Source organism: Aethalodelphis obliquidens, unplaced genomic scaffold, assembly GCF_003676395.1.
Source record: "Aethalodelphis obliquidens isolate GAN/ISIS:26980383/991018 unplaced genomic scaffold, ASM367639v1 scaffold37, whole genome shotgun sequence".
NCBI classification, from domain to species: domain Eukaryota; kingdom Metazoa; phylum Chordata; class Mammalia; order Artiodactyla; family Delphinidae; genus Aethalodelphis; species Aethalodelphis obliquidens.
In genome coordinates, this window is record NW_020837981.1 from 12710450 (window position 1) to 12730011 (window position 19562).

Genomic DNA, 19562 nt, shown 5'->3' on the forward strand with positions numbered 1-19562 from the left:
ACAGTGATGACCTGATCTGACCACAGCTAGAGACACCCCTCAGGCAGAGCCAACATCTGCTCATTTATGGATAGCATTTGGCTCTGGGCATCTCATCCTCTCTCAGCCTCATCTGGGGATAAACTTGCTGACTTTCCCCGTCCCGAGCACTGCAGTCACCTGTAGCCCTGAAGCAGCAGAGCAGCCGAAGAGAGACCCAGAAACACCATAGGCAGAACCCTTAAGGATGCTCTCTCCCCAGCTTCCCTATAGGCCAGAGCTGCTCACAAATTCCATACGGCCCCCCATCTCCAGGAAGTGCTGAGTGCGCTGACAGGAGTGCGGCTGCAGAATGACAGAAGCCATGGGGTACAATGGAGCCCTGCGGAGTAGCCAGCTCCACTCTGGCTGTGGTGAACAGAGGCATCAGGCCTCAGCTCTGTCAGGCTGGGGTCAAGTTGAATGCCAGTGGATTTTGCCCCCAGGACAAAATCATGCTGTCAGCAGGGACTCAGGCCAGCAGCCTTACACAAAGCAGCTCGGCTTCCCAACTCTAGCTGTACTTGCCTTCAACTGTGCAAGTGTGCATTTCTTTCGGAAAGGTCCAAGAGAAATTTGTCCTATACACTACCCCACCAATCATGAAAAACATGGCTTTTGCCCTAAAACTGCAGAATGTCAGGATTGGAAAGGACTTGGAAATTTTCTTATCCACGCTTCCTCTTTCTTCATCTATAGCAATTCAGGTTCAGAGAAGGGAAGTGCTTGACCAAGGCATAACTGGATGGTGACAAAACTTGAACTACTACATAGGTCTCCTGCCTCCCAGGTTAGTGATGGCCCTGCCAAACTTTATCACCCTGACTCTCATAGCTTAGCCCACTCAATAACCTTCAGCACAGGGATGTCAAATAAATGGTACACATTCCACTCAGCAGTCCTATGCCTGGGGCAGACATCACTAATCAATCATTGTCCTCTTTTCAGCTGAGACTAGATGTAGCCTCATAAGCCTTCTCAGTGCAGTGCCAATCCATTAGAGCTGGCATGTGAGATAAAACCAGCTTGCCCCTCCAACTTTACGGGATCCTTACTGGCTACCAAACAAAATTCCTCACCCTCCTTTAGTTTACCATTCTGCTGTCTGACATCACCCCTCAATGCCAGCCAAATTCCAAGTCTCCTCCTACATAAACCTTCCATTCAAGCACATGTGCCTTGTACATCCATCCTCCAAGCCTTTCATTTAACACATAAAGGCCTTTACTGAACAAAACACCACAGATTACAATTAATGGTGAGGTCACTAAGAATAGTTAAAGCATCAAAATTTGCAAAAAAAAAAAAAAATTCCTTTTGAAAAGAACTGCAATGGATGCAAGGTTCTTATAATTCTACCTTTCTCCCTCGCTTGGCTTGTGCTTTCATGAATGAGAGTGGAGGCAGCGTTACAGAGAGCCTAGGACACTGCACAGAATGGCTGCCGATCCCTTCCACACCACAGCTGGCAGAGATCTTCACACGGCTAATTTTATATTGTCACTCACATGCCTTTGTATGTTTTTATGAATAAGAGCCAAAAATTTTAGAAGTCTTAGGGCTTTCCTACAAAGTGGTTTTTGGATTTGGAGAAAATTTGGGCAAGTCCATTGGAGTGCATCTTGAGTGTGAACATAATCTGCCATGGGTATTACAGCAGAAAAAGGTTGAGGCCAGTTGCCTAAAGAAAGCATATACGGGCAGATCAAAATGATGCGTGGTGCCGCTTTTTCCCATACTGGATTGAAGAACCAAATGTTCCATAATATATTGTGTGGGTGAAATTCTAGGGAAACAACTGGCAGAAACTTGGTGCTCACCGGGTACCCACATGCTCTCTACCTTCCCCAGCCCCTCCTGCAGTTAGGTTGGGCCAGTGACCAGGTTCTGACCTGTGGGGATGTAGGTTAAAGTGATATAAGCCACTTCAAGTCCTGTAAAATGATCCCACACATTCCCCAGGTCCTCTCTTCTCTTGCTGTGACAAGACTGGAGACCACATGTTCCAACTAGCTTAATACAATGTGGAAGCAGCCCAGATCCTGAGCCGCTGCTGGAGAGTCACCCCACCTGCATCAGAGGTGATGCAAGTACAAAATTAGCCTTTGTGGTGCTGAGCCACCATGACAGGATTTCTGAGATTACCGGGAAGAGAAAAACTCTCAATGCATAAGCCCAGGGTCCCCTTCCTGCTTTCTCCTACTGACTGACATTCCCAAGGAGACTTTCTGCACTGGAGAATGTTCATGTAAGGGACAGATGGAGAGGAGAATTTCTTTTGCTCCCTGGTTTTTTTTCCAATCCTACTGTCTTCAATGCAGAGGATACAGAATTTGGATCGTCCAGGGTGGTCCGCAGTCCCACAGTTTCCTCAAGCCCCCATTTAATCCTTCCTGTTAACAGTAGGCAGGGGCTTTATTCCTTGTGACTCTTCTCTTTTTCACCAGGGAGTTCTGCCTACCATCCAGGCGCCAGATCTGTAGGGGAGGTAGCGGTAGGAGAGAGGGGAGCAGCCTGGGTCTTAGCCCACACCGACTACTGCTATTGTCTGGGCTGATCAATGGCCACGAAGGAGTCCATCTATACCCAGCCCTTGGAGAGGAGAGCCGGAGTCTGAAGGTGGGGAGAGAGGTCCAGGCTGTCAATGTCTAACTGCTCTGAGGACTAGACAGGGGGGACTTGCAATCAGACTTGGTATGGGTGCCAGCTCTCCCATTTATTCTCTAGTGATTTTTAAAAGTAATTAATTAATTTATAGCTGCATTGGGTCTTCGTTGCATGTGGGTTTTCTCTAGTTGTGGTGAGCGGGGACTGCTCTTCGTTGCGGAGCACGGGCTTCAGTAGTTGTGGCACGTGGGCTCAGTAGTTGTGGCTCGTGGGCTCTACAGCGCAGGCTCAGTAGTTGGTTGTAGTGCACGGGCTTAGTTGCTCTGCGGCATGTGGGATCTTCGCGGACCAGGGCTCGAACCATGTCCCCTGCATTGGCAGGCAGATTCTTAACCACTGCGCCACCAGGGAAGCCCTCTCTGGTGATTTTAAGCAAGGTATTTAACTGCTCTGAGCCTGGGTCAGCCCCACAGCGTTGTCGTGAGCATCAGGTAAGCTTGTGTGAGGCTCTGAAAATAAGGAGGACTGCACACAGGCTGGTCATCATTACAGGTCTGGACCAGTGTGAGCCAGACCCTGTCTATGCTGATGGCACTGTTGGTTTACACCCTGCACGCACATCTCTCTCCCAGCTGGGCTGCAGGCTGCCGCAGGGGAAGGACACTGGCTGATTCACTTTGCCTTTTCCTATGGAACCAGCCCAGAAAACCCTTGCCTGCTGTGGCTTTGCTGCTGCTATTACTATGGGCCAAGGACACTCCTTTCTGGCATGATTTGGAGGGCCGCTCACCTAATGCATCAGGTCCCAGGCCTAGACACACCTGGATATGGCGGTTGCCAAACAGTTTCAGCCTTCTCAGCTGGGAGGGCAAGTCATTTCGATTCCTGGGCCAAGGCCGATCAATTGGAAGTGGCTGCCTGAAGCGTGTTTGAAAAGGTCGCTCTCCGCAGGAAAAGAGTGTGGTGACTGCTTGGTGACGTCTACTGCGGCTAGAGGGGTAGCACGCTGTTGTGCATTTGCTGAATCTGCTTGAGCACTGCTTTTCGACCCTGACAGCACGTGAGAATTACCTGGAGTTTCAGAAATTGCTGAGGCCCGGGTCCCACACCCAGAGATGATGATTGAATTGGTCTGGGTATGGCTTGGGCATCAATTGTTTAAAGCTCCCTAGGTGATCGAAGATTGAGAGCCGTGCCTTAGAGAGCACCCAGCTTCCTTAGAGAGCGCCACCTCAGGGCATCTCAGCCAGAGGAGCTGCTGCCGGTGTGCACCCTAGCTCAGCAGCAAGGCCATACTGACAGGAGGGTTGCTGATCTCTTGTTGACCAGGCGTGGATGCCGGGTGAACATGCCAGTATTCTTGTTTTACTTGGGATACGGTGCTTGGGAAGCTTTTAGGCCTATGTTTGAGTGGTCCATTTAAAACCAGCTCCCTTATACCGTGGCATACTGCTCAGCAATAAAAAGGCATGCACTACAGATACAACAACTTGAATGAATGTGTGAGGTATTGAGTGAACAAAGCCAATTTCAAAAGGTGACATACTGCATGATTCCATTTATATAACATTCTTGAAATGACAAAATTATAAGATAGCAGAACAGATTAGTATTGCCAGGAGTTAAAGAATGGTGAGGGCAGAAGGGAAGTGGGCATAACTATAGTACAGCAACATGAGGGGTCCTTGTGGTGATGGAAATGTTCTGAATCTTGCCTATATCAGCATCAGCATCCTGGTTGTGATATTGCACTAGAGTTTTTCACCACTGGGGGAAACCGCATAACGGGTTCAAGGGATCTCTCTGTATTATTTCTTAAAACTGCACATGTATCTGTAATTATCTCAAAACCAAAAAAAGTGTAATTAAATAGAAAAAAAGAAAAGAAAACCAGCCGCCACAACAGTAGGCAGGTTTTAAAGAGGTCTTTGGAAAATGGAGCTAGAGGTGGGTGACAAGATTGAGCAGAAATGGCCTTCCTGGGGCAGGAGTGAAGGAGTTGAGTCCAATCTGGAATTCCGAGTTTGGCTTTTTGGAACACCATGGACTGGCCACCCTCCTGGAGTCTATTCACGTGCAAGGACAAGCTTGGGGGCTTTCTGAGGAAGTAAAACGATGAGGAAGCCCATCCTCACAGTAGGGGAAGAAGAAAGACGGGGACAGGACTCTGGAGGGGATGACACGACATCTGACCCTCTCATCAGCTGGACGGCCTGGTGTGAGCTTCAGATAGGAGAGGAGCTAGGAGGCCACTCGGGACTAGGTGCTCGAGCTGTGCTGCCACAGGGCTCAGAGACCCAGAGGAGGCCTGAGCAGGTGGGTCAGCCATGGCCTTGAACTGAGGAGATCTGGGCAGCCATGCTAACTGTGCCAGTTACCTTGCACTCAAGGGTTGGTGATACCTGGGGATGCCTGGTTATCTCTGAACTGCTCATGGGACCTACCCCTGGGCAGAGCAAGCTTCAGGCTGCTTTATGGCAATTCTGCAGCTCCCAGGCAAGAAGGAGGAAGAGAAGGGTTTGAATAACTAAGGTGGAATTTTTGAAAAGTGCATATATTTGGGAAAGTACCTAGTGAGCCTCTGGCTAATAAAAGCTCACATTCAACCAGTAAATTCATTTGCTGAGTATTTGCTCTGTGCAAAGCATGGGAAGAGCCACTGGGAATAGAGGGAGGAAAAGAGTCTGTGCCCTAGGGGAGTTGAATCATAACAGAAGTTAACACTTCTAATGAACCAGGCACTGTTCCAAGCACTTCACACACATAAATATATTTAGTCCTCAGGACAACCCTGTGAGAAAGGTACCACGGTACCTTCATAGATAGTAATCACCACCCCCTGTTAACGCAAGCGGTGGCCAAACAACTTGCCCTCAGTTATCAGGTGGGATTGGAACCCAGGAAGTCTGTCTCCACAGTCCACGGACTCAACCACTATGCTGTAGCACTGAGTGGGCAGGTTTAGCCAAAAGGCAGGAGCTGTACAGCAGTGGGCAGGTCAGAGTCTTGGCCAGGACCTGTACCAACTTGTGTGACTCTGAACAACTCTCTGGACCTCTTTATAGCTCACATTCCTTCTCTAAGACATGCATGGCCCCAAATGCAGGGCTGCAGGAGAGCCTTCGAAGAGATGTGCTTTGGAGGCACTGGCCCATTGCTGGCCTTCCGTGAAATGGGAGCTTACTCATCACCCCAGACAAGCAGTTGTCACTGGCTGCAGGTGACAGTGAGTAGAATGCTGCTCCTGGCCCCAACCCTGCAGTTCTGCATGGGAGCTGGGTTGCTGCAGTAGGGTCAGATACCAGAGACTGAGTGGGCCTGAAAGTCTGAGGCAGCATCGTGAAATGCAGAGGGAAGAATAGGCTGGCACCCCGTGGGCTCCATTCCTTCAGAATCAAGTCCAAACTCTTCCACATGGTGCTCCACCTGGAAACAACCTGGCCCACCCTAGCATTCCAATTGGTTGTCACGTGTTCCCCCATGCAGCCTCCCCCCGGCCAGATGTACCCATCACTAGCAAAGGACACAAAGACAGAACATGGCAGAACTGGGATTTGAATTCATGTCTGTTTGGCTGCAAAGTAGGGGCAGTGCAGTAAGGTGGAGAGAGCACAGATTAAGGGGTCAGATGCACCTGAGTTCCTTCTGTTCCAGCTCTGCCATCCACTAGCTGTGTGACCCCAAGTGAGTGCCTCATATTTCTGTGCCTCGTCTATAAAATACGGTTAGTAGTAGCCCTGTGTTAACACACTACCACAAACTTTGTAGCTTAAAACAGCACGTATTTATTATCTTCCAGTTCTGAATGTCAAGTCGAAGGTCAGTTTCACTGGCCTAAAATCAAGGTGTCAGCAGGCCTGCATTCCTTCTGGAGTCTCTGGGAGAACCTTCTTCCTTGCCTTTTCCAGCTTCTAGAGGCTGCCTGCTTTCCATGGCTCATGGCCCCTTCCTCCATCTTCAAAGCCAGCAATGGCTGGTTCAGTCTTTCTTAATGTATTACTCAGACCGCATCTTCTGCAGTCAAATCTCCCTATTATAAGGACCCTGATGATTACACTGGGCCCACTTGGATAATCCAGGATAAGCTCCCTATCTCAAAATCCTTAATCACACTGCAAAGTCCCTTTTACCATGTGATGTAACATGTCCACAGATGTGGGGATTCCTATGTGGAGATCTTGTGGGGGGAGGAATTACTCAGCCTCCCACAAGCACGCACCCCATGAAACCGGATGCTGCAAGTTAAGTGCTCAGCGTAGCGTTTAGCAGGAGGCTGGTGGCGCTGAATCTCAGCTGGGCGTGAGAAGCACTTTGAGAGCTTTTACCAAATGGTGCCCGGGATTCACTCCTGAAAATTTGGGGGTGGGGGAAGTGTCTATGCTTTGCAATTTTTATAAGCTCCCTAGTGACTCTGTTGGGTAGCCAGGGTGGGGCTGACTATAATAAGCACTGAATTCATGTCAGCAGTTATTCTTATTCCCACAGCTACTTAGCACTGGGCCTCAGTGCCCAGGAGCTGGTCAATAGATGCTTGTTGAATTAGACTGAAGTGAATCACTCCTGGGGCCCCAAACTACCCCTGGGATGGGATGGGAGGGGTGAGAGGGCTTCTCACTGCTGCATCAGGGCCTGAAGAATGAGGTTCTGTGGGCAGACAGAGGCCTTGGCCTCTGAATCAACCTCACACCCAGAAGTAGCTGCCTGGGGGGCTGGAGTCTTTCCTCCTCTCCGAAGTCCAGTCAAGGGGGCCAACCGGGCAGGATCCAGTCATCAACGGGCCATTGTTAATGGAACAGAAGGGCTCTGTGCCCATTTAACACTTCTCTCCCTCACGAAGCTGCTCCCAGCTGAGGGCTGGCTTCTGGAAAACTGCAGGGCTGGGGCAGGGCCCCAAGGCTACGAAGGGGAAGGGGAAGGGGAAGGATTAGGGGTGGGGGCTGAGTCCCCTGGTTGGAGGAACAGAGGCAGCTTGGAACTATAGGCCAGTTTCAGAAGTTAGCAGGCTGGAAAGCTCGGGTGCTGATGCGGGCACTCAGGCTAGGAAGAGTTTCCCATTAAAGCTGGCAATCCGGGGACAGTGAAATCCACCAGACCCCAACCAGAGCCAGGGGACAGCTTTCTCCATGGGGTGCTCACACTTCACCTCCCTTCTTCTGTTTAAAAAAACAGAAAGGTGCAATCCACACGGTAAATGGCACCTTTCGTTGCCTGTAGAACAGTGTTTTCAAAAGGGCTGGGGGCGTTTTATGTTCTGTGGGCTTGGTATTAAGAGGCAGGCAATTCAACCAAGGTTGGGCATAAATGTCCTTTTGCTTAGCAGGACCTTTCTTCAGCACTTGATATTAATAGTGAGCTGGATTTCAGGAGTGTGGTGTTGAAGATCCCAAAGACAGTGCCCGATCAGCATCCTCAAAACTGCCAGAGACCTGCAATGCTTGTGCTAGCCATCAGCAATCATTATCTGTTGAACACAGAAAACCCTCTGGTAGTCTCTGCCAAGGGAGTACATTGTCTTAAAACATATTCTAGGGGCTTCCCTGGTGGCGCGGTGGTTGAGAGTCCGCCTGCCGATGCAGGGGACACGGGTTCATGCCCCGGTCCGGGAAGGTCCCACATGCCACGGAGCGACTGGGCCCGTGAGCCATGGCCGCTGAGCCTGCGCGTCCGGAGCCTGTGCTCCGCGGTGGGAGAGGCCACAGCAGTGAGAGGCCCGCGTACCGCAAAATAAAAAAACAAGAAAAACATATTCTAGGAGGGTGGGATCTCAAAGTGGGCCAGAGGCACCTGGGAACTTGACAGAATGCACATTCTCAGGCCCCTCCCCAGACCTCCTCAATCAGAATCTCTCGGGGTGGGCATGGCAAGCTGTCTTAACAAGTGCTGCAAGTGATTCTGATGCACGCTCAAGTTTGAAAATCACTGTTCTAGAGCCATACGTTTCAAATTTCAGTTGTGCAATCAATTTGGTAGGTTGGACAAGCTTTTATTTTTTTAAAGAACAGAATTGTATAGACAGGAAGTATCAGAGTGTGTTAAGGATGCGTAATAAGGATATGCACGAGTGTCATACGACTTTCGTTTCAGTGATGTGTGTGTGTCTCTGTCTGAGGCTTTGGTCCAAAAGATTGGAAGCCACTGTTCTACAGCCAGAGTGTACTACAGAAGGTCCCCGACTTAAGCTGGTTGACTTTCATGATGGTGCAAAAGCGACATACATTCAGTAGCAACCGTACATGAATTGGGGCTAGTGATATGCCGTATGATCAGCTGGGGCTCCCAGTCAGTCACCCAGTCACGGTCACGAGGGTAAACAACTGATAACACTTACAACCATTCTATGCCCACACAACTGTTCTGTTATAAACTTTCAGTATTCAATAAATTACATGAGAGGTTCAACACTCTATTATAAACTAGGCTTTGTGTGAGATGATTTTACCCAACTGTAGGCTAATGGAAGTGTTCTGAGCACGTTTAAGGTAGGCTAGGCTAAGCTATGATGTTTGGTAGATTAGGTGTATTAACTGCATTTTCAATCTATGATGGGTTTATCAGGCTGTAACCTCATCGTAAGTCAAGGAAGATCTGTGATTCAACCGGCTCCCTTTTTGTGATTTGTCTGAATTTAAAGAGGTTTTAAAGGTCCTGGCACGAACAAAAAGATTTGTGCAGTGTATGGAGAAGGTGCTGTGACTGATGGAACGTGTCAAAAGTGGTTTTTTTAGTTTTGCGCTGGAGATTTCTCGCTGGACGAGGCTCCACGGTTGGGTAGACCAGTTGAAGTTGATAGCGATCAAATTGAAACAATAATTGAGAACAATCAATGTTATACCACGCAGGAGACAGCCGACAGACTCAAAATATCCAAACCAAGCCTTGAAAATCATTTGCACCAGCTTGGTTATGTGAATCGCTTTGATGTTTGGGTTCCACATAAGTTAAGCGAAAAAAACCTCCTTGACCATATTTCCGCATGCGATTCTCTACTGAAACATAATGAAAACGTGTTTTTAAAACAAATTGTGACGGGCAATGGAAAGTGGATACTGTACAACAGTGTGGAATGGAAGAGAGAGTGGGGCAAGCGAAATGAACCACCACCAACCACACCAAAGGCTGGTCTTCATCCACAGAAGGTGATGTTGTGTATATGGTAGGATTGGAAGGGAGTCCTCTATTATGAGCTCCTTCCGGAAAATGAAACGATTAATTCCAACAAGTACTGCTCCCAATTAGACCAACTGAAAGAGGCACGTGACAAAAATCGTCCAGAATTAGTCAACAGAAAATGCATAATCTTCCGTCAGGATAACGCAAGACCGCATGTTTCTCTGATGACCAGGCAAAAACTGTTACAGCTTGGCTTGGAAGTTCTGATTCATCCTCCATATTTACCAGACATTGCACCTTCGGATTTCCATTTATTTGGGTCTTTACAAAATTCTCTTAATGGAAAAAATTTCAATTCCCTGGAAGACTGTAAAAGGCACCTGGAACAGTTGTTTGTTCAAAAAGATAAAAAGTTTTCGGAAGACAGAATTATGAAGTTGCCTGAAAAATGGCAGAAGGTAGTGGAACAAAATTGTTCAATAAAGTTCTTGGTGAAAATGAAAAAAAAAAGATCCTGGCATAAAAGTTCCCTTGCCCCACACCAGGCCCTCATGTAGATTATTGAACAGATGAGAGGGGCAGCTTTGGGGGCAGACAGCCTCTTTACAACACTGGCCTAAAGCTAAATTAAATTGTGCATTTCCCCCATGTTTATAAAACTTTCTGTCCCTCCACTGCCCCCCTTTCTTTATATATATGCCTAGAGAAGTATGTGGACCAGGTAGCTAACCAGTTACATCTGGATGTAGGGTTGAGGGGTGAGTTGTTGCTTTCTTCTCAGTATTCATCCATTTTACTTGAATTTTGTATGTTAAACATCTATCATTATTACAAAAATAAAGCCATTACTTAGGGACTCCCTGGTGGCACAGTGGCTAAACTCTGCGCTCCCAATGCAGGGGGCCGGGGTTTGATCCCTGGTCAGGGAACTAGATCCCACATGCATGCCGCAACTAAGGAGCTCATAAGCCGCAACTAAGACCTGGTACAACTAAATAACTAAATATTTTAAAAATAAAATTAAAAAATAAAATAAAGCCACTACTTAAAAAATACAAAGCCGAGGAGGGTCCATTGCTGTGTGGAAAAGGGAAGGCATTTGCCAAGACAGGATAGTGCTGCCCAAAGGGCCACCCCTCCCCCATTCATGCCCTAAGTCTGAGCCCAGACCCCACGTGTCCCTAGAGCCCTCCCCCACATTCATAATGATTCCCTTAGAGGAAGAGCACCGTCCCCCCCTACCCCACATCTGTCACCCTCTTAGAAAGCCCTTTGGCAGCTCCAGGTTCTCCCACCAGCCCTCTGGATCCTTACTGCCACCCTCTCCTTCCTTAATCAGATTTGAAAGGGAGGTACAAAGAAGCTAAGTGGGGCTTCCCTGGTGGCGCAGTGGTTAAGAATCCGCCTGCCAATGCAGGGGACACGGGTTCGAGCCCTGGTCCGCCACTAGTGAGCCTGCGCTCTAGAGCCTGTGAACCATAACTACTGAGCCCGCGTGTCGCAACTACTGAAGCCCACGCACCTAGAGCCTGTGCTCCGCAACAAGAGAAGCCACCCCAATGAGAAGCCCTCACACCGCAACGAAGACCCAACACAGCCAAAAATAAATAAATAAATAAATTTATTTAAAAAAAAAAAAAGAAGTTAAGTGACTTGCCCAAGGTCACCCAGCAGGAGGTACAAGGCCAGGACGTGAAGGGCGGGGTCTGCTGAAGGCCAGTCTCAAGGACAGGGCTCTCCTAGCAGCATTCTTCTCCACCTTGCACCATTCTTATCACTTTCCGCTTTATGTTAGGGTTAATGTTTACTGTACAGCACCTGATAAATATGCTGGGGAAGAAGAAAGGAGGGGAGGAGCAGGGAGGAAGGGAGAGGAAAGGAGGGGAGAGGAAAGGAGGGGAGAAGGGGAGGGGAGCAGGGAGGCCTCTGGTCACACTCAGGATAGGAGTGGACCTTACCTGTGTGAGCCCCTAGGGGACTCTGAACATTCAGTCCAGCCAAGAGGCAGCAGAGTCTGGTCACATCACCGTCACCAGGCCCTGACCCCACAGGCCCCCGTTGCAGGCCCCTGCCCAGCCAGACTTGAGGGCAAAATGGAGAAGGGGCAGTGGGGAGCACCGGTTTCACGTGGAGCCTGAAGGAGCCACACTTGGAAGCTGGGGACAGCCAGGGGCTAGCTGCCTGGAGCTGCGGGGGATAAGGGACGTGGGGTGGGTGAACCCAAGGTGACCCCTGAGGGATGTGGGCAGCCAGCACTGCTTGTAAGGGACAGTCTTAGGCAGAGTTGCACTCTGCAGGCGGCCCCTACTACTTCCTGAGCTGCAGTTTTTCACTTGTGCCTCAAAAACGGTGGCGGAACTGGAAGCCCAGTGGAGTATGATTTGTTTTAAAACTAGATAATTTAAAAGCAGCTTACACACAAGAAACTAATATTGCCGGTTGCCTTCGTGGAAAGACCTGGGTGTCTGGGTCAGGCGTGGGAAAGAGATTTCACCACATATCCTTTTGTACCTTTCCAATTTTATACCATGGGCATGGATTACTTATTTTATAAAATTTAATGAAAATAAAATAAAAGCAGGTATCAGTTTTCTACCTGTAGAGGTAGAGGCAAAGTTCTTCTGAGGTGAGACTCTCATTTCGGAAAAGTCATTTGAACACGCTTTTGAATTTAAGCAGAGGCAAAGCCAAAATCTTATTGCAGAAGGAAAATCTGGGGGCAGTGCGAAGCAGAACTGCCCCTACAGTCGAACGTAACAGTCTACTTTCTCTGTGAGAAAAGTGACAACTCTCCAGAAATTATTACTGTGGTGATCAGGCCTGAGACTGACAAGGAGGGAGTAAGTGGCTTTGGTCCCCTCCCTCCTGTGGGGGGAGGGGTGTCTGGAGGAGCCGCCCTGTACACTGGGGAATCCTGGGGGATTCCCAGACATCTTTGGAGAGGGCAGGTGTACTTGTGCTGACCACATGGGCCTTGGGCATTAAAGGGGACAAGGGATCCCTGAAGGCTGCAGACCCCACAGACCTCTGGGAATCTGGCACCTGTCTGTGGAGAGCAAGGCAGGGTGTCACATGCTGGGTAATCACCAAGGCCAGGCCTCTAGTGGAGGCCCTTTGTTTCCTGGCCCTTCCATAGACAGGCTCTGCCAGGGCCAGTGTGGGGCTGGCACTTGGGCAGAGAAGGAACCTGCCCCTCGAAGCCTGGGGAGGAGCTCTATGGCTTCAAAAGTGCTCCCAGAGAAATGGTGACTCATAGCTCAAGGGAAATCAGAGCTTTTCTCACTCCAGAGGTTATTCGCCTTGCAACATCAGGACCTGGTGATTGCAGATGAATCAGAAATGCAGGCCTGAGAACAGCCAGCCTGCGCGGCTCAGTGTCAGAGGGCAGGCTAACCCCTCCCTCCTTCTGTCTGTCTCTTGGCAGAAAGAAGACTTAAAGAGTCTCAGTTCCTCTCTTTTCCGGCGAAGGGAGTTCCGGTGCACCAGAAAACCTCTCTAAGCCTCAACGTCCTCACCTGTTAAATGGGGATAACCGTGCCTCCCTTGCTAGGTCGTGGTGAGAGTGAGAGGGCTGGCCACCAGCCCCTCCTGCGGTCTGGGAGGGAGCTGTGAGTGGCAGCAGCAGCTGCAGCAGCCTGGCATCCTGCACCCGCAGACTGGGCTGAGGAAGCTGGCACTTGGCCCCTTGCTTGACTCATACTCCTTTTCCAGGTTTGGCCTTTAAAACCAGGACAGGCACCCCCTGAGCCCCGGTGCTCCTTCCAGAGGGGAGAGTCTCACCCCAGATGGCCACGTCAGCAGGGTTTGCTAGGCCAAAGAAGCTGGAGCTGTCACCTCCTAAATGTCTCCACAGCCTCCAACAAGCTCTGGGGCGTAACCCACACTCTGAGATGAAAATTCTCCAGCACTTCCTGTCTGCACCACACAATTTGGCAGGCATAGGTTCGGTACAGCCCACGTCCTGTATTCTCTGATGGCTTTATTTGAGGCTGGAGTGGCTAAGAGCATAGGCACATCTGGAGTTGGACAGCCGAGTGTTTGAATTCTGGCTATGTGACCTTGGACAAGTCACCTAACCTCTCTGGGCCTCAGCAATGGCATCTATAAAATGGGGCTACCTCATGCAATCAGATTGACACAAATAAATCACCCAGCCTGAGGATACCTAGTACATAAAGAGCTCTCAGATACTCAACTGTACCTTCTAGGAAGGCGGAGGCTGCTGGGACCTGGCATAGCATGAGCACACAGCTCAACCAGGCTTTACTTTTAAAAAGTGATTCCAATGGAATAGCAGGCACCATTCTTTTTTTTAATTTTATTTTATAAATTTATTTATTTACTTATTTTTGGCTGCGTTGGGTCTTCGGTGCCGCGCATGGGTCCTCTACAGTTGCGGCAAGTGGGGGCCACTCTCCGCCGCGGTGTGCGTGCTCCTCACGGCAGTGGCCTCTCCCATTGCGGAATACAGGCTCTAGGCGTGTGGGCTTCAGTACTGCGTCTCGTGGGCTCAGTAGTTGTGGCTCGCGGGCTCCAGAGCGCAGGCTCAGCAGTTGCGGCGCATGGGCCCAGCCTCTCTGCGGCATGTGGGATCCTCCCGGACCAGCGCCCGAACCCGTGTCCCACGCATTGGCAGGCAGATTCTTAACCACTGCGCCACCAGGGAAGTCCTGCAGGCACCATTCTTAAGGGAAGAACAGCTCTAAAAACTCGACACAGCTGTCCCCTTCCCACCAGGAATTCCAATCACAGGCCTGGCATGGAGGCCCTTTTGGAAGCTGTTCATGCTCATCATCACTTCCAGAAGCTCCTGCCTCATTCGGGTTTATGAGTGGGGGCGGTGTGGAGGCTGCAGGCAGGGAGGGGAGCAGTGGGAAGATGGGGCTACAGAGGTTGGGGAGAACTCAGGGCAGAAAGCCAGGGAGCTGACCTGGCCCTGCTGCCTGGGTGTGAGGGTCCCCTTGCAGGACTTTGGGCACGAGGACTGGCAGGTGGGCAGCAGACAGCAAGACTCAGTGATGTCATGTTTTCCCAAAATGACTCAATGGCTTGTCCCTGAGCTCTGAATGGTGAGCTGTGTGCTGTGGCCTTGGGGCCTCCTCATCTCCTTGCCTTCCAGGCTTGCCTGCATCTCTCCTTCCCCTGTCACCTCCCACTCTCCCAGCCTAGGGACTCATGGCTACAGCATCCATGCTCTGCTCCTGGCTGCGACTCCAGCCCAGGGGATGTCCCCATGCTGCCTCTGTCACATCTCTCTAAATCTCCATGTTGAAGAAAGAGCTAAGTGCCAGACAGACCTGGGTTTCATTACTACCTCTGCCTCCACCTGGCTGAGTGACCCTGGGCAGGTTACTCTGCCTCTCTGAGCCTGTTTCCTCATCTATAAAATGGAGACTTTGCTAACAATTTTGCTAGGTTGTATGGAGCTCAGTGAGAAGGTCTGTAAAGTACTTGGCACACAGCAGGTGTTTAGCAAACAGAAAGTATGACATCCAAAGGCCTCTATGATCTGACCTCAATTTACTTTTCTAGCTGCTTTAAAAAAAAAATAAGGATAATAGCTCACTCTTCTTGATGCTGTGTGCCAGGTACTGCTCTAAACACTTGTACAGAAACACATTTTATTCTCCTGTCACCCCCACGTGATGGGTACTATTAGTATCTCCATTTTACAGATGAGAAAACAGGCACAGAGACGTTAAGCAACTTGGCCATGGTCACACAGCCAATAAGTGGGGATTGAGGGTCCTCATGCAGGCAGCCTGGCTCTAGAGCTTACACGTGTAACCACAACTCCATCCTGCCTCATCTCTTCTTTGTGCATCCTACAAATTGAAGTTCAGCCCAGCTGGACTCCTCACCAACCTTTGCATTCAATCTGAACTTTCCCATGCCTGTGCTTTTGCCCAGGTTCCCTTCTTGCACTGGAACCCCCACCTCCTCCATGAAGTCTTTCCCAAGTCCTCCCTCATGTCCACCTTTGTGGCCTCATCACAGTTGGACTCAAAGGTGGTTATTTGTGCCTAGGTGTCCTCTCCTCTTCTTGCCTAGAGGCACCTTCTGCTATCCCCAGCCAACCTGGCATGGTTTCAGGCATGAGCAGGCACCCAGACAGGCGGTGCCCTGGCCAGAGCACCTAATGTGTGCTACCTGGGTGGTGTGGATGGGAACCCAGCACGCAGGGCCCTACTACTTCTGTGAGCACAGCTCAAAGGCTGCAACTGGAACCAACCCTGGGAGGCAGCCTGCCAGCTGGGCTTCCTTCTCTCTGCTCAGGGGAAAGGACTCAGCCATGGGGGGCCTCCATTGCTTGGGGGTCAGCTTTGAAGCCCGGAGAGGATGAATGAATGTCCGTCCAGAAAGGGGACAGGACTGAGAACCGCTTGCTGGTGGGGTTGAGTAGTGAGGCCCATAGTGCATCCATCCACCAGGCCACCTAATTCAAAGAGGCCTCTTGGAGCGTTTCAGGCCCATCCTTGGGATCCCAGCCCAGTGCCCACAGGGTAGTAACTGCAAGAGGCCATCTGCCCAGGGTCTCACTCTCCCATTCCCTCCCTGTCCCACATAGGGCCTCTGGTCCACATTAGCTACCCCCTTCCACACACCATGACTCCCACCACTTCTGCCCAGACACTGATCACTCCCTAGGCATCCAATCATGGGAGCCTGGGCACCGTCCAGTGCCTCCTTCCTCCTGCGGCCAAGTTTCACACCCATCACTCATGGTCCCACAGTCAGGCATGGGTACTCAGCGCATGCCTGGGGCTGTGCTAAGCACTGGAGACACAAGGGGAACAAGGCAGACTCTGTCCTGCTCGCAGAGCTCACTACCTGGTGGAGACCACAGACCATGAAAGCAGCCAGGGCAACACAGCAGGGCAAAGTGTGAGGACGGGGACGTGCAGGCAGCCATAGGGAGGGCCACTGACCAAGGCTTCTAGAAGGAGACATCCAAGCTGAGGCCTGAGGATGAAGCGAGCTGACCATGAGAAAAGAAGGAAGGAGAGAGTGTTCTGGGCAGCTGGAAAGGCTACAGAGAGCAGGACACGTGCATCGGGAAAGAGGTCAGTTTGGAACCTGGAACACCAAGTACGTGACAAGGGCTGGTGAAAGAAGAGGCTGGGGATGATATTCACCGGGAGATCACAAGGCCCAAGGAAGCCATTTGGGGACTTCCCTCATAGAGCAGTGGTTAAGAATCTGCCTGCCGATGCAGAGGACACGGGTTCGAGCCCTGGTCCGGGAAGATCCCACACGCCGCGGGGCAACTAAGCCTGTGTGCCACAACTACTGAGCCTGCAAGCCACAACTCCTGAGGCCACGTGCTGCAACTACTGAAGCCTTGCACGCCTAGAGCCCCTGCTCCGCAACAAGAGAAGCCACTGCAATGAGAAGCCCGGGCACCACAACAAAGAGTAGCCCCCGCTCGTGGCAACTAGAGAAAGTCCAGCGCAGCAACGAAGACCCAACGCAGCCAAAAATAAATAAATAACTTTATTTAAAAAAAAAAAGGAAGCCATTCGGCATCTCGAGCAGCTCGGCGCTTACTCCACGGTAAGGTTTCTGTCCTGCCGGAATGGCCTTCGGGGAGACAGAGGCCCCCAGTCTGCCAGTTCTTCCTTTTGCCAATAATTTAAATCCCTTCTGCTGCCATCGGCGTCACTTTCTGAGAGCTGCCATGGCTAAGGGGAAGCAGCAATCAGCAGATGGCCAGCCTTGCAAAAGAGGCTGTTGTATGAGGGCAGTGCCCTGCCCAGCGAGCCTTGGGGAAGGCCGAGGCTCAGACTTGGCTTGCAGCACCCCTGAGGCCAGCCTCCCCAGCACTTCCCAGTCAGACACCAGCAGCATGCCCTGGCCACAGTTACGAAATGACTGTCCTGTGAGCCATTCCACCTCTCCGGCTTTGGCCCCAGCAAGACGGACACACCCAGGGTCAAGAGCACTGACTCTGAAGCCAGGCTGCAGGCCTCAGACCCAGCTCTGCACTCATCAGCAGTGGGGTGCCAGCAACTTATCCCATCTGTCTGGTTCTGTCTGCCCGTCTGTACAACAGGGAGCACAACGGTACCTATCCTGAGAGCATCCTGTGAGAACTTGGTGAGTGCAGGCCAGGAAGGCACTAATTAAGCGCAGGGCTGTGCTTGCTAAGCTGTTACTGCTAATATTTCCTGTGTCCCCAGCCCCGAGGCACCTGCACCAGATGGAAAAGGAGGAGGAAAACTAAAAGGAAAGTAGCATCTCTCAGAATAAGAAGAGGACAGGGTTCCATACCCCTGAGGTCACGGGGGGATGGGGTGGGGGGTTCCAGTTCTTCATCCTGTGAGGATGACTTCCCCTTCCTGGTTCTAGGTTTGCAATCTTGGGCCTCTTCAGGCGTGTCTATCCTAACCCTGCAGAGACAGGCCCCAGGCATCCTCCAGAGGACAGCCAGGGGCCACAGCCCCGGCTGCCCACCTCGGAAGTTGTGAATTCTTTGCTAAAAATCACTGCAGTCTCAGCCAGGATGGTGGCCCAGTTTGTTTTCAGAATACTTCCTCAGATAGCCCTATCTTGGCTCAGACATGTTAGCACTTTCCAGAATCCTGCAGATGGTGAGGCAGCTGGAGAGGAGGGGAGAGGAGGGAAGCGGGGAAGAGTGGGAGAGGCCTGGGGCCAACGTTCAGGTAGCTGCACGGGCCCACGTAGGCACGGGCATCGCACAGCGTGCTCGGACAGACGCACACAGGATGGGAAGCGGGTCAGACGGTGGAGGGGGTCTTTCAACCGTCTAAGCTATGGAGCCTTCTTATGAACCAGAACTTTCCTAGGAAACCCAATATGTAGAAAAGATAAATGGGGGACTTCCCTCATGGTCCAGTGGTTAAGAATCCACCTTCCAATGCAGGGGACGCGGGTTCGATCCCTGGTCGGGGAACTAAGACCCACATGCCGTGGGGCAACTAAGCCCGTGTGCCACAACTACTGAGCCCACATGCCACAAGTAGAGAGAAGCCTGCACACTGCAATGAGGAGCCCACGTGCCGCAACTAAGACCCGATGCAGCCAAAAAAAAATAAATATTTTAAAAAAAAAGATAAATGGGGGGAGAGGCCTGGATCCTCCCTCCCATCAGACCTCTGAGGGGTCCTCGTTGAACTCTGGGGCTCCAAGGAACCTAGTTTGAAAACTGATGCTGCTAAAGGAATCACACCCTTCTCTGGGGGGAGTTAGTGCCCACATTGTTTTAAGATAATGAGCTTCTGAGCTTCCCTGGTGGCGCAGTGGTTAAGAATCTGCCTGCCAATGCAGGGGACACAGGTTCGAGCCCTGGTCCAGGAAGATCCCACATGCTGCGGAGCAACTAAGCCCGTGCGCCACAACTACTGAGCCCGTGCTCTAGAGCCCGCGAGCCACAACTACTGAAGCCCACATGCCTAGAGCCCGTGCTCCGCAACAAGAGAAGCCACTGCAACGAGAAGCCCGCACACCGCAACAAAGACCCAACTCAGCCATAAATAAATAAATAAATTTATAAAATAATGAGCTTCTTAAGGGAAGACGAAATGATGTTTCTAATAAATTCTAATTCGAGTCTAGTACAGAGAATGCCACACATCCTGAGAATCAGGACTCAGAAAGTGCAAAGTGATTGATCCTATTCGCTGACAAGTTTGTGAGCACCCCTCTGGGAAGTATTGTGCCCTTGGGCCTGAATATCTGGGGCATAGAATATGTGGTGAACAATAGTTAGAACACCTAGCTACGTACAGGCACATTTCTAAACTCCTCACAGATACAAATTCACTTATAGCCCCATTACTTATAACCCATTACCATCCCCCTCTTAC

The 19562-nt window shown here is 50.7% G+C and overlaps 1 protein-coding gene across 3 annotated transcripts in view; it reads right to left on the reverse strand.

The window, feature by feature from the left end:
* CHST3 (carbohydrate sulfotransferase 3) overlaps positions 1 to 19562 on the reverse strand; it is a 40821-nt gene that overhangs the window by 16149 nt on the left and 5110 nt on the right. The window lies entirely within an intron of this gene.